Source organism: Lonchura striata, chromosome 2 (assembly GCF_050655825.1).
Source record: "Lonchura striata isolate lonStrDom1 chromosome 2, ASM5065582v1, whole genome shotgun sequence".
NCBI lineage: Eukaryota > Metazoa > Chordata > Aves > Passeriformes > Estrildidae > Lonchura > Lonchura striata.
The window spans coordinates 148,958,682-148,972,060 of record NC_140704.1 but is presented as its reverse complement, the minus strand read 5'-3'; the positions used below and the strand labels follow the sequence as shown (position 1 = coordinate 148,972,060).

The following is a 13,379-nucleotide window of genomic DNA, read 5'->3' as shown; positions in this document are numbered from 1 at the left end:
AAGGCTCAGAGCAGTGCACATGGTATTGGTTTGATTATTGGGGTAATTAGAGGTACTGTCAGAGGCACTGGCTGACCTCTGACACCACCTGGTTGTGTGACCACTTTCAGCTTTTTCTCTGCACTTTTCTTTTAACAATGAACAGATAACACTAAATAAATTGTATAATAAATATCTGTGTTTAAGAAGAGTTCAGTGAAGACTGCAGATGCAATCACAAATCTGGTGTTCTTAAGTGTTGATGGTTTAACTAGCAATAAAAAAGTTTTCATCTGCATATTTCCCCTTGTTTGTTTGCTTTTTTAATATGCAGTTTCCCAGGAATTTGGGTATTTTTACTGAAGGAAGAAAGCAGCTTTCTTTTCAAACATTGCTGTTTGTTTCCTTAGTTTTCTAATATGCTGCTCCCATGGATTTCTCTTTTTTTTTTTTTTTTTTTTTCTGGTAAGGAAAGAATCCCACAATGTTTTTGCATCATTCTCCACACTCAGCAGCAGCAGCACAGCTCGAGTGTGGCTGGAGCTCCAGAGCAGAGACAGAGCTGGTTTGAAGCCCCTGCAGGAAACCTCTGAGCCACAGCCTGCAGGTGTTGAGCAGTGCTGTGCTGCTCAGCCTGATGTGGTGGGCACAGGTGAGTTTACACAGAGATCTTGTCTTTTTATTTTTGCCTTCTTTTTTGCTTTTATGTCTCTGTACTTCTGTCAGTGGGGTTTTACTGACACGGAACATGCTGTGTAAAACATGAATATATGTGGCCACGCATTCATGTTCCAGCATTGTTGACAAGCTCACAGAATTTTCTTGAGAATAATCTGTGACAGAAAAACGCTGGTTTTATTACTAAAGTTCAGCTCAGGTAAACACATCTGGAATTTCACACAATAAAAGAAAAAGGCAAATTTCTTAACCCTAGCCTTCCTTGCAGTGAAACCTTTAAGGCCAGAAGACAAAAAGGCTCTTCTTGCATTTCTCAGAAAAATTATTATAGTGCAGGAAGTCTGACAAATGTCCCTATAACTCTCTCTGTGCTATGACAAGGTTAAGTTAAATATTTGTGTTGCTCAAATCTTATGCTGCATTACCACAGAGGCTGTTGCTGAGCATGTTGTGACCTACCAGCTGTGAAGGCAGTGCAGGACACACAGGGAGCAGAGGAGGCCACTGAAATCTGTGGAGGATTTCTTTGCAGATGATGGGATTACTCTGGCAGGGCATGTTCCTCTCCATAAAGCTATCACTGGCTGATCTTTCCAGGGCTGAGTGCCACCAGCTGTGATCTTCTTCTCTGGAACAGTTTATAGGAAACTACTAGAAAATGTGATTTCTTTAGTCATTCAAATTAATTACAGACTGAACATTTGTATAGGAAGCTTAAACTCATGGCTGTATTTCTTTGCTGCCCTTAGAATTTTTTTTAATGAGTCTTGTTCTGAAGATGTTGGAAAACACGTTTTTATTGGAAATTCTCTTTAAGAGTTGCAAACATGTCATCAACAGAAAGTTCTGTGTTTGTCTCTCTGTTTTTTTTTTGCTGAGGCCACTTACTAGTCCCACACTTAAGTTCTTGTTTTGATGATTTCAGCTTGCACAATGCAAAATATGAATGAAACCAGCAAGAGCCACATGACCTATTGGTTGACCCCAAACCTGAGTGAGGTACTTATCTGTTTCCACTCTTCCTTAGTGAATACTGGGGGATGCATTCCCTCTGTCAGATAACACCACCCAAAATATACCTTCATGTCCAGTCCCTCGTTCATTCACTTTGACTTAATACTGATTGTAACTTGTACTTTCTTTTGCAGAGAACTGAAAAAAAAGCCTTTCATGGGGCACAATTCAGCTCAAAGGTAATTCTTACTAAACAAGACAAGTAAGTCTACAATGTACACAGCTCCAACCCTCACACCAGCCCTGCAGCATCCTCCAGCACAAGCATTCCTGCAAGGCAGCTGGTGTAGTCTGATGGCCATTCCATCAAAACACACCTGGTGCACACAGTGGTCCACAAACTGCTTGGAACAGCCAAAGCAGAGCTAAAGCACAGAAGTTGGCAATGATATCTCACAGGCACAGAGCACCTGATGCCAGGAAAACACCAGTGCCAACTGCTGTGGACTGTGACAGCCAGAGAGTGCCAGCACTGAATGATTTTCTGCACCATTTCTCCCTGGGCCCATATTCACCCTTCAATGGCTATAATAGATATATTTAATACCCCTGCAGCCTGAAATGTCCTTGTCCATGCAACTTATGGAGTCTTCTTATTTGAGTCTTTTTTGTCTATTTATCTAGGCTGAAGAGAGATTTAATCTTTTTATTCTTCATAAATTACTCATAATAAACATTTTAAAAGTTGAAAACCAAACAACATATTATAATCCTTGTCTAACACACATGAATAACTTATTTGACCTTTTACTAAGCAGCCACCCCCAGCAGTATAGATTATACCAGCGTCCATAAATGGTGAAAGAACCCTGGAATCCCCAACAGCCATCGAAACAACAGAAGAAAAGTCAGTTTCTTTTCACCATGTGTAATGGGAATGCTATTTGAGATGCATCATACTCTTTACACACTGCAAGAAGCATCCTCTGTTACTTGAATCCCATCATTTCCCTTGGAAAAGGGTCATGGAAATGAAACCCACAAACCTTATGTTTAAATAACATTGTAGGCCTGGCTGCCTGCAATGACTGTAATGAAAATGCCTAATTAAGGTTTCCAGTTTACCCCTAACTCACTCCACACTGCTCAAATATTACAGCATGAGTCTCACACTGTGCTTACAGTGAGAACCCTCAGGGACTGAAGAGTCCCTCCCCACCCAGGCAGTTTGGGTCAATCAGAAAGTATTTCATTAGCTCTGAGTGATCTTTAATGATATTTGAATACTGCAGTCTGGGTAGTAGACTCCAGCTTTTACAATAACATGCAAGTAATTCAAGGGCAGCCTAAATATGGCAATGTTATTAACAAAGCTGTTAAAGGTTACTGCTTGATTTTTTCCTTCTACCACTACAACATACAAAGATAAAACACTAAACAAAGATCTTAGGGACAGGACTTTGTTACAAGGTTGCTAGGTGACTTTGAACTATCACTTAGGTCCACATTTAGCCCAACTAACTTTGATTTGAGGCATTGTCAGAGGATGAGAAAGACAGAAAAGTAAAAAAGGAGTGAGAAGCTTTCAGAGAGGAGCTCGTTATGCATTAATGAGTATTGTTCAGGTGACCAGCCTTCTTTGAAAGTTGTAGGAACATTGACTAGCTGTTCTCCTGCTTGAGGATGTTCAGTCCAGGCAGTAAATTAAATAAAAGATATTTGGGTATATGTCCGCAGGCAGCAGATCTGTGACTGGTAAACATTTGCTTTTGTTTAATGGGGAGCATTGCAAAAAATATTCCCTAGAGATAAGAGAGAATGCATCCACAGCAGCTCAGCTGCTCCAGGGCAGCCCTGTGAGCAGGACATGATGTGCATATGGTCCTGGAACTCACACAGAGGGTGCACTTCTCCCTGGCCTGTGAGGATTGCTTTCACAGGGTGGGAGCTCAGACCAGTTTAATTTGAAAGAGGGCAAACTTTCATTAGGTATTACGAATAAATTCTTTACTGTGAGAAGGGTGAGGCACTGAGGCTGTCCAGAGAAGCTGTGGATGCCCCAGCCCTGGAGGTGTTCAACACCAGACTGGGCAGGGCCTTGAGCAGCCTGGTCTGATGGGAGCTGCCCCTGCCCGAAGCAGGAGGGGTTGGAACAAGGAGATCCTCCTGTTCCCTCCCACCTCAAACTGCTCTGGCATTCCACAATGACCAGCCTGAGCCTGGCACTGCTCTAGTGAGCAGCACATCCCAGAGCAGAGCAGCTGAAGAAGAGCTGAAGCTTTGCCCTTGCTTTTCTTGTTAGTGCCTGGCCTTGCCCAAGACTATAGCTTCTCCACTGACATCCTGCTGCTCATTGTAAATTGGTATTTACCACACACACACTTATTTAAGAGTAACCCAAGTTTATAGCAAATTGAATACCATCTAAATGTAAAATGTTTGGATTTGTAAAATTGCTTTGCTGCTATTTTAGCTTTTATGGACAATTGTATTTGTTTTTACGGAGACAGTGTTTTTCTTTTCCCATGTCTTACAACAGAGAGACACAGAGGATTAACCCTTCTACATCCAGACCACTGAAATTCAAAGCACACCCAGCCAAGCTGCTGAGCTGTAGACAGACTGCTCACGGGAAAACCGCTATACCTGTGAGGGTTCCCAAAACCAAGGACACCTTTGTACAGAGAGTACACATTTTGCTAGAAGTTTGTGCCCTTGGTTAACCCAATGTAATAAACTATTATTATAACCAAGTTATGGTATCTTGGTTCTGGCATCTTCCTCAGTGAGTGACTTTCCCAGCCACAGACCTACTGAGTCTAGAAACTTCAATTTTGAAGCTAATTTCCATTTTGAAGCTATGTCTACATCAAGTGACAACCACATAGCCTGTGGTTATTCAGATATGCTTTAAACCGACTAGGACAAGGAGCAACAACCCAGAGCTTTAATGTGAATTTGTTTTCTGAGGCAGATAAGCCAGCCTACCCCTAGGCCATCAACAGGCTGCTACTAACACCTGAAGGGGAGTGTTGGGTGGCATGGCACAAAGCTGGAATAACTTTGGTGCTGGCAATTAAACTTTAGGGATGACCATGGCACAGTTAGAGCTATTCCCCTATTTTAACACTGCAGCTCTAGCCACACAAGCAAGTCTGAATCCAGCTTGGTGTTCCTAATCCTGACGACTACCTGCAAGTTAGGCACTAAAAATTCCAGAGGATCATACTTTATTAAGATCTCCTGTTATTTCATGGCGCAGTGTTATTTCATGGCAGTTGAGGCTCACATTTTTACAGGACAGAAGAAAAAGAGGAGTTGATTTGCCAGGAATGGATGTGCTCATTCCCACTCCATGTATGTATCACAGATGTCTCACAAGACAAAAAGCTAAGACTGCTCTGCAGCAACACAGATAATTTATGTTCCACTTCCACAGTGAACTGTCCTTCCACGATTACAAAATATTTCCTTCTCTTTCCTCCTTAAAAAAAATATAAATTAAAAAAAGCACTGGTTGGGATGCTTGGTGGGATGATGGAATGTCTGTTACACTGGAATAGGGGACTGGGCTGGCTAAATATTGATGTGTGGAGTGTAACTTTTATGTAAGTTGTCAGCTTTAAACATTCAGCATCTGCTCCTCACACAAGATGCCCTTTGTCCCTGCAGAGCGAACACACAACAAAGACTGTGATGAAATATTTTGTGTTCTGGGGTTTAGAATGTCTCTTAAGGCAGGATGTAATAAAAAATTAACCTATGGATGATTAGGAATATTAGGAATTGTTTAACAAGGGTGGGAAGGCAATGTTCTTTTACTCAATTGAAGCCCCATGATGGCTAAAATAATTTTTCATCCTGAAATGAAATACAGACTCGAAGTTCAAAAGTAGAACCTCTGTTGCCAACTTGAAATTCTAAGACAAAGCTATGGGGGTTTACTGGAACCAAAGCAGCTCCTGGCTTCCAAAATAAAACACAAGCCCAGTCATGGGATGAGAAGTTCATCGTAGACTGAAACCATGAAAGATCTAATCATCAGATGTGATGACAAGGGGAAAAACCCAAGGGTCAATCTCTTTTTTAGTAAGTTTCCCCTTTTTTTCTCATTATAAGACTAGCTAAGGGCAAGACTTTTTTGTCCTCTTTTTATTTTTGTTTCTGGATCATAGCTTATAGGGAATAGGATGGAGAGTTTTTATATATGATTCTATGATTTATTGTTCTTGGATTTGTATTTATTTGGGCAAATGATTCATCTGTGACTAATTATATTTGCTTTAATGACATAAACATGTTGTTCCAGAAGATATTTTCTGTATTTCTTTTGTCTTCTTTATTGTGCAGTGAATATAATTTTTTCCTAAAAAAACTTCTCCAGAATCTCACAGTTCTTGTCACTGAATATTTATTAATCACAAAAATTTGCTCAAGATCTAGGATTAAAATCACCCTTAGCTAGATATCACATATGGCCAGAAAACAAAAGAAGATGTGACTGTGATTGGCGTTGTTGTCCATGCTCCAAGAGCTGCTCCTTAATATCACAGTATCTTTAATAACACAATATCTTAGTCATGGCATGGAGGATGAGCATGTTACTGTAAATAGATTCTTTCTCTGCTAGTTCTTCCCCAGTAATCCCAGTTCCATCACTGATTCAAAAACTAAAGGATGAAGCTGATATTAATATTGCTCCCCACTCAGAATTTGGAGCTGTTTTCATTTGCCTGCCAATTTTTACACAAACAATTTTGCCTTTTCAACTGAACCATGAGGGTCAGAAATGTACTTTTTTTTAAAAGATCATACAAAGCCTTGCAAAATCACGTGACCTCAAAGCTGTCTTTTGAAGGAAATCAAAAATTATGGGTCTTCTAATGATGTCATTGTTCTTCCAGGTCTATTCTTACCAGTTTGACAGTCTGGCCCTGCCACTCTTGCTAAATACAACATGGGATGGAGATCAAGGCAGAGCTCATCGATCTGGCTACATAAAAGTTAAGATGTCTGAGCTGAGATAATCATCCTGTGTCGACATTCCAGAGTCACCAGAAGAAGACATGGACTGGGGGTTGAGCCAATTTATTTTAAACACCTATTTTAGTATGAGAACAATTTTCCCCTGGGATCGACTGAAGAGAGCATGTAGCTCACTATTTGGAATTCAGGCATAACAGATGCATAATCTAATTATTGTAGGTGACCCTAATTATATTCTTTATGCCCTCAACAGAGCCCTCCCAAGTCGTGGAGTGTCTTTCAGCATAAAAATGTTCTGAGAAAATACCAACCTTTGCTAAAGGGCAGAGTAGACACTGTACATGAAACAGTGCTCCAAAATAGCATTGAAGTGGATATAAACAATGTGTGTCCTCTGTGCAAGGACAAATTCCACCATCTCATTCCTGTCCTGTTCCTGAACTTTGGATGTTAAGGCCCTCTGGGATCTGATAATGATGTTAAAATATTTCACTTATGAAATTATCCTCTTACAATACACATGGTAATCTTAAAAGAGTCCAGGGCTGGAGCAGTACTGGAAGGGCAGTATATCCATGATGGAAACACCTCCTAAAAATGTGGATTGATTTTTTGCCCCATGCAAATGATTGCATGAAGTACATGTATATGTCAGTATCTTTGGGAAACAGAAAACCACTGAAAATCTTCACCACAATCTCCCCTGGTCTGATGCTGAGGTATAAATAGAACATGTGTTTTCTTTCCTCATGCCAAGCCGCAACAATGCACAGTAATGGGTGCTTCCCATGTTATTCTTGCTGTGGGACAGACAGAGTCTAGCTCAGAAGCACCATGGTGAAAAAGGACAACCTTAATTGCCTTGAAATTGGGTCTAGAGGGAGCAGTTTTCTGTCTAAGCTAATGCTGTGCTAATTATAGTCCTGCAAAATGAACATGAACTCTGCCCCATGTTTGCAGACATAGCTCAAAGACAGCCCTTGGCCAGTGGTAATCTCCAGGCAGTGGGTCCCAGAGCTCATGAATCTCCAGGAAAGCAGATCTTCCATGTGTACATTGACAGAGGAGAAAAAAAGTTGGCTGGACAAAGAGATTATAAACAAAATCTGTAATACAAACAAGGTGGGTGGAAATTCAAGAAGAATAAAGATAGTAAATGAGTCTTATGAAAGTATATTTGTCTAACCACAGCCTGGAAAATAAAGATTGTTTTATAATTGAGATATGAAATTGAAGGGAGTCCAAGTTCAGACTGTGGGTCTTGTAGACACTTGTTTCATATTTTTCATCATGTCAGTGATTCTGTGCTTCAGAGCTTAGAAAAGGCTTTGAAGAAGAAGCGCCAGGTGTCCTTCTCTTGCAAGTGGGGAACTTGTAATTCCTCTCTACATGTCTCATTTTTCTGCAAGACCCCTTCCCCCTCCCCCTCATGAAGGATAGTTCAAAGATGCAGACATAGCTACAGACTTCACATCCATAACTTGTAAATAGAGATTTCCATAAAACTCTAGCTTCTGAAGGATAGAAAATGTATGAAAAATAACTTTTAAATGTCATTTAAATGTGTCCAAAGTTTATTTTTTTGGGGGGTTTTTCAGCAATGGCAAAGTGAGCTGAACCTTCTTGGATCCTTGGTAATTATCAGGCATCCTGAAACCATAGTTTTTTTGATGATTTAGATCCATAACTGAGATTCTATATTTGACACATTAATAAAATTATGTTATTTAAAATTTTTAAATGCAAAAAATAATACCTAGATGGCATAAATGAATGAAGAGAGTGTCTGTCAATCCACAAGAAATGAATCTTTCCACATGGGTCAGCATTGGCATGTAAACTATCCTCAGCAAGTTTTCCTAGAAAGGTGTAGCAGGGGAATAAATCTCTGGACCTCTTCACTAGGACCCTGGGGAGTGAAAACACTTCTCATAGAGCCATAGAATCATATCTTGAGTTGGAAGGGACCCACACGAGCCAATAAAGTTCTGGCCCTGCACAGAATATCCTGACAATCCTATCATGTGCCTGAGACCATTGTCCAAACATTTCTTGAACTCTGTCAGATGTGGGGCTGTGACCACTTCCCTGGGGAGCCCATTCCAGTGCCCAACCTCCCTCTGGATAAAAACTGTTCCTGATATCCAGCCTAAACTTCCCCTGACTTTTCTTTAGGCCATTCCTTCTGTCACTGGTGACCAGAGAGATGAGATCAAAGCAGAGATCTGCTTCCCCTCCTGAGGAAGCTGCAGACTGCAATAAGGTCTCCCCTCAGACACATTCAGGCTGAACAAACCAAGACCTCAGCTTCCTCTCCAGACCCTTCACCATCCTCACAGCCTTTTGGATACACTCTAGTACCCCTATATCCTCCCTACATTGCAGCACCCAGAACTGCACACTTTTTCAAAAGAGCATTTATAAACAGGTCAATGAATCCACTGCAGTCAGTCACAAATCCCATTTAATATTCCTTCTAAGCCTGGAAGAAGGCATTATAGCTGAGGCTGCATGATTAGACATTAAGTGTTTAAGGATGGTAGGCTTTTCATTAGGAGGGTTTTCAAAAGTATCCTATTTCAAAAGTGTTGTTGAGCTCCTAGCCAAAGCCAAAATGCCTAAAACATGTGTAGGATCATGCTTTATTGATTAATTGATTTCAGACAGAAGTAATGAATGGAACATGTTAAATCAAAATGAGAGCCTGGTCTCATTCTTCAGTATGCAGTAAGGCGGGCTGATGATTTTGTCTTCAGCTTCAAAAAGGTAATTGCTATTCAGTTCCAAAATTCTTTGCCCTGACAAATCTGAGCACTGTTTATCAATTCACCCAACCAAATCCATCTGACAGCGGCACAAGGTTCTGAAAGGTTTTGCAGCCAGGATGGGATTACTGGTGTCTCGCCTGTTACCAGAGGTAACTGGGTACAGCCATCAACACTGCTGACATGATGACAAGGGGAAACATCCAAGAGTCGACTGCTTTTTTGCTAAAAGTTTCTCTGAACTTGGCTGTGGGAAAAACGGGAGTAAATGGAATGTTCAGCTTCCAGGTTTCCAGGTGATGTTAGTCACACTGGAATTAATAACACTTAGAAACAAAATGCCTTCTTGCAAAAATCCAAAGTTAACTCTGGAAGAAATTAAAATATTTTCATTAATGAAGGCACTGAACAAAATTGAGAATACATCTGTTTTTATCACATGAGAAGCCCACAAAGCATCCAGCACTTTCAGGATTAGGGAACAAAAGGAATACACGGCCATCGGCACGATGGAATTTCCATCACAGCAGACAAGAAACCCATGTTTTCACATCTCAACACGAAAGAAAAAATGAACACATGCCTTGGAGTTATGACACTGTGGTTGAATTTCCAAGAAATCTTAGCAGCTGTGATTGAGCCAAATGCCTCAAGGCAGGAATCCTGATGTGAGCACACTGGGTGAGGAGAGAGTGTTTGGGATGCTTGTGGCAAGGAACGTCTTCAGGCTGAGAGAGGTCAGAGGAGCAGCTCAGAGCAGGTCAGGCTGCTGTGCTGGTGAGAACAGTGTGGAGCCAGGGATCCTCTCCAAGGGACTGCAGTGGACAACAGAGGTTAACTAATGAAAGAAGAACTCCTTGATATCATGCATTCATAACTGGCTGATGTTTCTGAACTCTAGGGTAGTCAGGCAATACAGAATCTTCATTCTGAAGAAGAGACTCCAAAACTGATCTTCAGGAGAAAGCCTGAGCAGGAAATTTATCTTTTAGCTGTATTTTCTGCAATTCCTTGCCCCATTCTTAGCTCCTTGTCTGTCTCAGACATTCAGATACTGCTCAAAGGACAAAAAAACTTTTCATATTAAAAAAAAATACTAAGATGAAAGACTCAAATCCTGATAAATCTATCTTTTCAAATGTTTATTCAATATGTATTCAAATCTCTGTCTTCAGGAGAGTGAAGGAAGGAGGAAATGGAGATAGGTAACATTTGAACTGGCATGTGCAGTTCATAGAGCAGATGGGACTATTGGGATTTCATTTTGATAATACATCCCAAAAGAGAGACAAACTGAACTGGGAAATCCTCTGCTCATAGGAACATGTTAACATCATGTGAGACACCTGAAGCCAGACTGGGGTGTCTCACAAGATCCCTTAGTAGCTGATAATGGGTTATTAGATTTTTAGGCCATGAAACACCTAATCCATAAGGTGCATCAGCTCTGTAAGAAGTCCTCAGACTATGCCCTAGGCTGCTCTGGCTCTCCTGGAGGGGAGCCTACTGAGCTCCTCAGCCAACACCTGTGGGTGCTCATCCCCCTCAAAAAGCTCAAGAACAACTTGCTCCTGACATTTTGTAAATTATAGGGGAAAAAAACAAGTTGTTATTAGTAAATATTAGAAACTGTAGTTTTCTGTAGTTACTTCTTTCCATTATCTACAGTGGCTACAGCCATATTAGTGAATTAAATAAAGCTGGAATTTATCTCTGACCTCCTACCCTGATGAATCCTCTGTGCAAGACAGGCAATTTCTCATGTGTTTCCAGGCCCTGGATTGTCACCATCACATCATCCTCCTTTTCAGAATTATTAATTCTGAGAGACAAAAAATAATATCAGGGAACACAGGAAGAGTCAAGATAAATGTTTTTTGTCAGGCTAAAACATTTGAAATAACTCTGTTGATGACAATCAGAAAGGATTGAAGTCACCCAGACATTTGGAGTAGCAGTGAAACACCTGGCCCAGACTGATGTTGATTTCTTGAGGGATGGTGAAATGAGGGCCATTGAGCAGCTCACAGAAGCAAATGATACAGGGACTTCTGTTTGTTGGACAGACATTTTTCTTCAGTCAATTAAAGAGAAAAAGATAAACTTACATTCCCTACTGTGCTTTTTGCTCTTTGGAATTGAATATAGAAAGTACTCTACTATTTCAAATTAATAGTCTGAAGACTGATAATTTCTACCTTGTCTTTGTGGTGGAAGAGTGACTGCATCCTCCACAACAAAATCTCCCCATACAGCCAAGACCTTATGCAAGAAGGAATACATTGACATATCCTTCCTATTTTTCTCTTTTCTGCATTTTGTGCAGCAGTTGGTTCTATCAACACTTCATTTTTCTTCATTGAGGATCAACCTTTTATCCCAAAGGAACCCTGAAGGGCAGCCTGAGCCCTTTCAGAGTTTTGAATGTTTGGATTACTTCACTAGAAGTAATTTTTTCTTCAGAGAAGAAAAATGAAAGCTGTGTCTGACTCACCAGCTACTGCATGACAATTTGAAAAGTTTTAAATTCTCCTGACAGTTTTGGCCATTAATAACTGAGATGATACATGCTTTTTTTGAGACTGCCAACAACCTTTTCTGTCCAGGCTTTAGTCACAACTCTGTTGATTATTTTTAAGTAACTTAACACATTCATTTAATAAAGTTGTTCACAAAAAGACTCTGGAAGGTAACAAGAAAACTCATCAGATCTCTGTGGAAGGATAGATGGTTTCATTGCCCTTATCAGCTCACCCTTGTACTGGTGCAGAGCATCCCAGTTCCTACACTGGGATTTTGCTGTGGATTTATGAATCTCTGTGATATCTGCAATTTCTGCAGGCATAAGCAAGTAGAGTAGCACTGTCTAGAAGAGTGACAGAGAAACCTGGCACTGCTAAATGCTTTTAAAGTTTCCCTTTAGCTATGAATGATACTCTGTACTTTGGGAATTTAAGACAAGAGGTCTCAATGCAGCTCTCAGCATCTGCAATTTATTTCTGTATTCATCGTATTTGCTGCCTGTTTGCAGGGATTGACCCAGAGCTGTAATAAAAATTAATGTCCTTCACATGCCACTGAATCTACAGGTTCAGACCACGGCCAGAAAAAACAGTGCTTAGTGAAGGCTGCAGCCACCAGGGCAAAACAAATATATGAGAGTAAATTTGGTGGCCTGGCATTGTGAAAGATGAGGAGATGATGATGCACAAGAGAAAGCTTTCAGAAAGTCCTCTTTCTGGGCTGTTAGATGGGCATTTAAAAATGGTGTAAATTACGGGGGCCAATTAAAAATATATCTCAGTAGGGTTCCAAAATATTGTGGGTATGTGTGTATATAAAAATGTACTGTTTCCTAACAGAGACCAGCACAGCGTTCCTGCCCAAGAATTGCTGAAAATTGTCTGCCTTGGGCTTTTGTTTAGAATTTACTAAAAAGTAGCATGGATGGAACATGCCTGTTGCACATTGCACTTGGAGGAAGACTTGGCAAATAGCTAATTATTTCTATCTCCCTGTGTAATCCTAGCAGTATTTCAGTTGCATTGAGTCTCTGTTTTGCCTCATGATGCACACCTCTGGAAGGAGACTTGCACAGACAGAGGGAACATTTTGTGTTCAGCTGTTCACCCTGCTTAACCCTGGCCCTCCTCCTTCTCCCCAGCAGCACCAGCTGATGCTCTGACACGTGCTCTGAGTGGGGACATCTGTCCCCCTCTCGTTGTCCCTGCAGGTCTCTGCTCCTTATAGCAAAAACTCAACACCTAAGTTAGCAATGAAATATCATGATCTGATACTTGATGCTGTTACCTCTTGCCCTGGTTCTGTCTGCACTGCAGCCCACAGGGTGTTGGGGGGAGGTTGAATTTTGCCCCAGCTGTTTCTAACTTAGCCATGGACCAGGCTCAGCCCTGCAGCACTCCCCTCTCTAAGGCTGGGGCTTGGTGGTCTCACGTTGTCAGCAGGTTTGTTTTGCTCTTCCCTGTCTATTGCTCTCATCAGGGAAGACAGATTTGA

General features: G+C 41.0%; 1 long non-coding RNA gene across 1 annotated transcript; it reads left to right on the top strand.

Annotated features, from left to right (window-relative positions):
- The first annotated feature begins 68 nt into the window (after positions 1–68).
- Positions 69–7,827, top strand: LOC146768477 (uncharacterized). Its single transcript, XR_014953095.1, has 4 exons — positions 69–631; positions 1,583–1,656; positions 1,806–1,850; positions 6,516–7,827. It is a non-coding gene; the product is annotated as an uncharacterized LOC146768477 (long non-coding RNA).
- Positions 7,828–13,379: the final 5,552 nt, after the last annotated feature.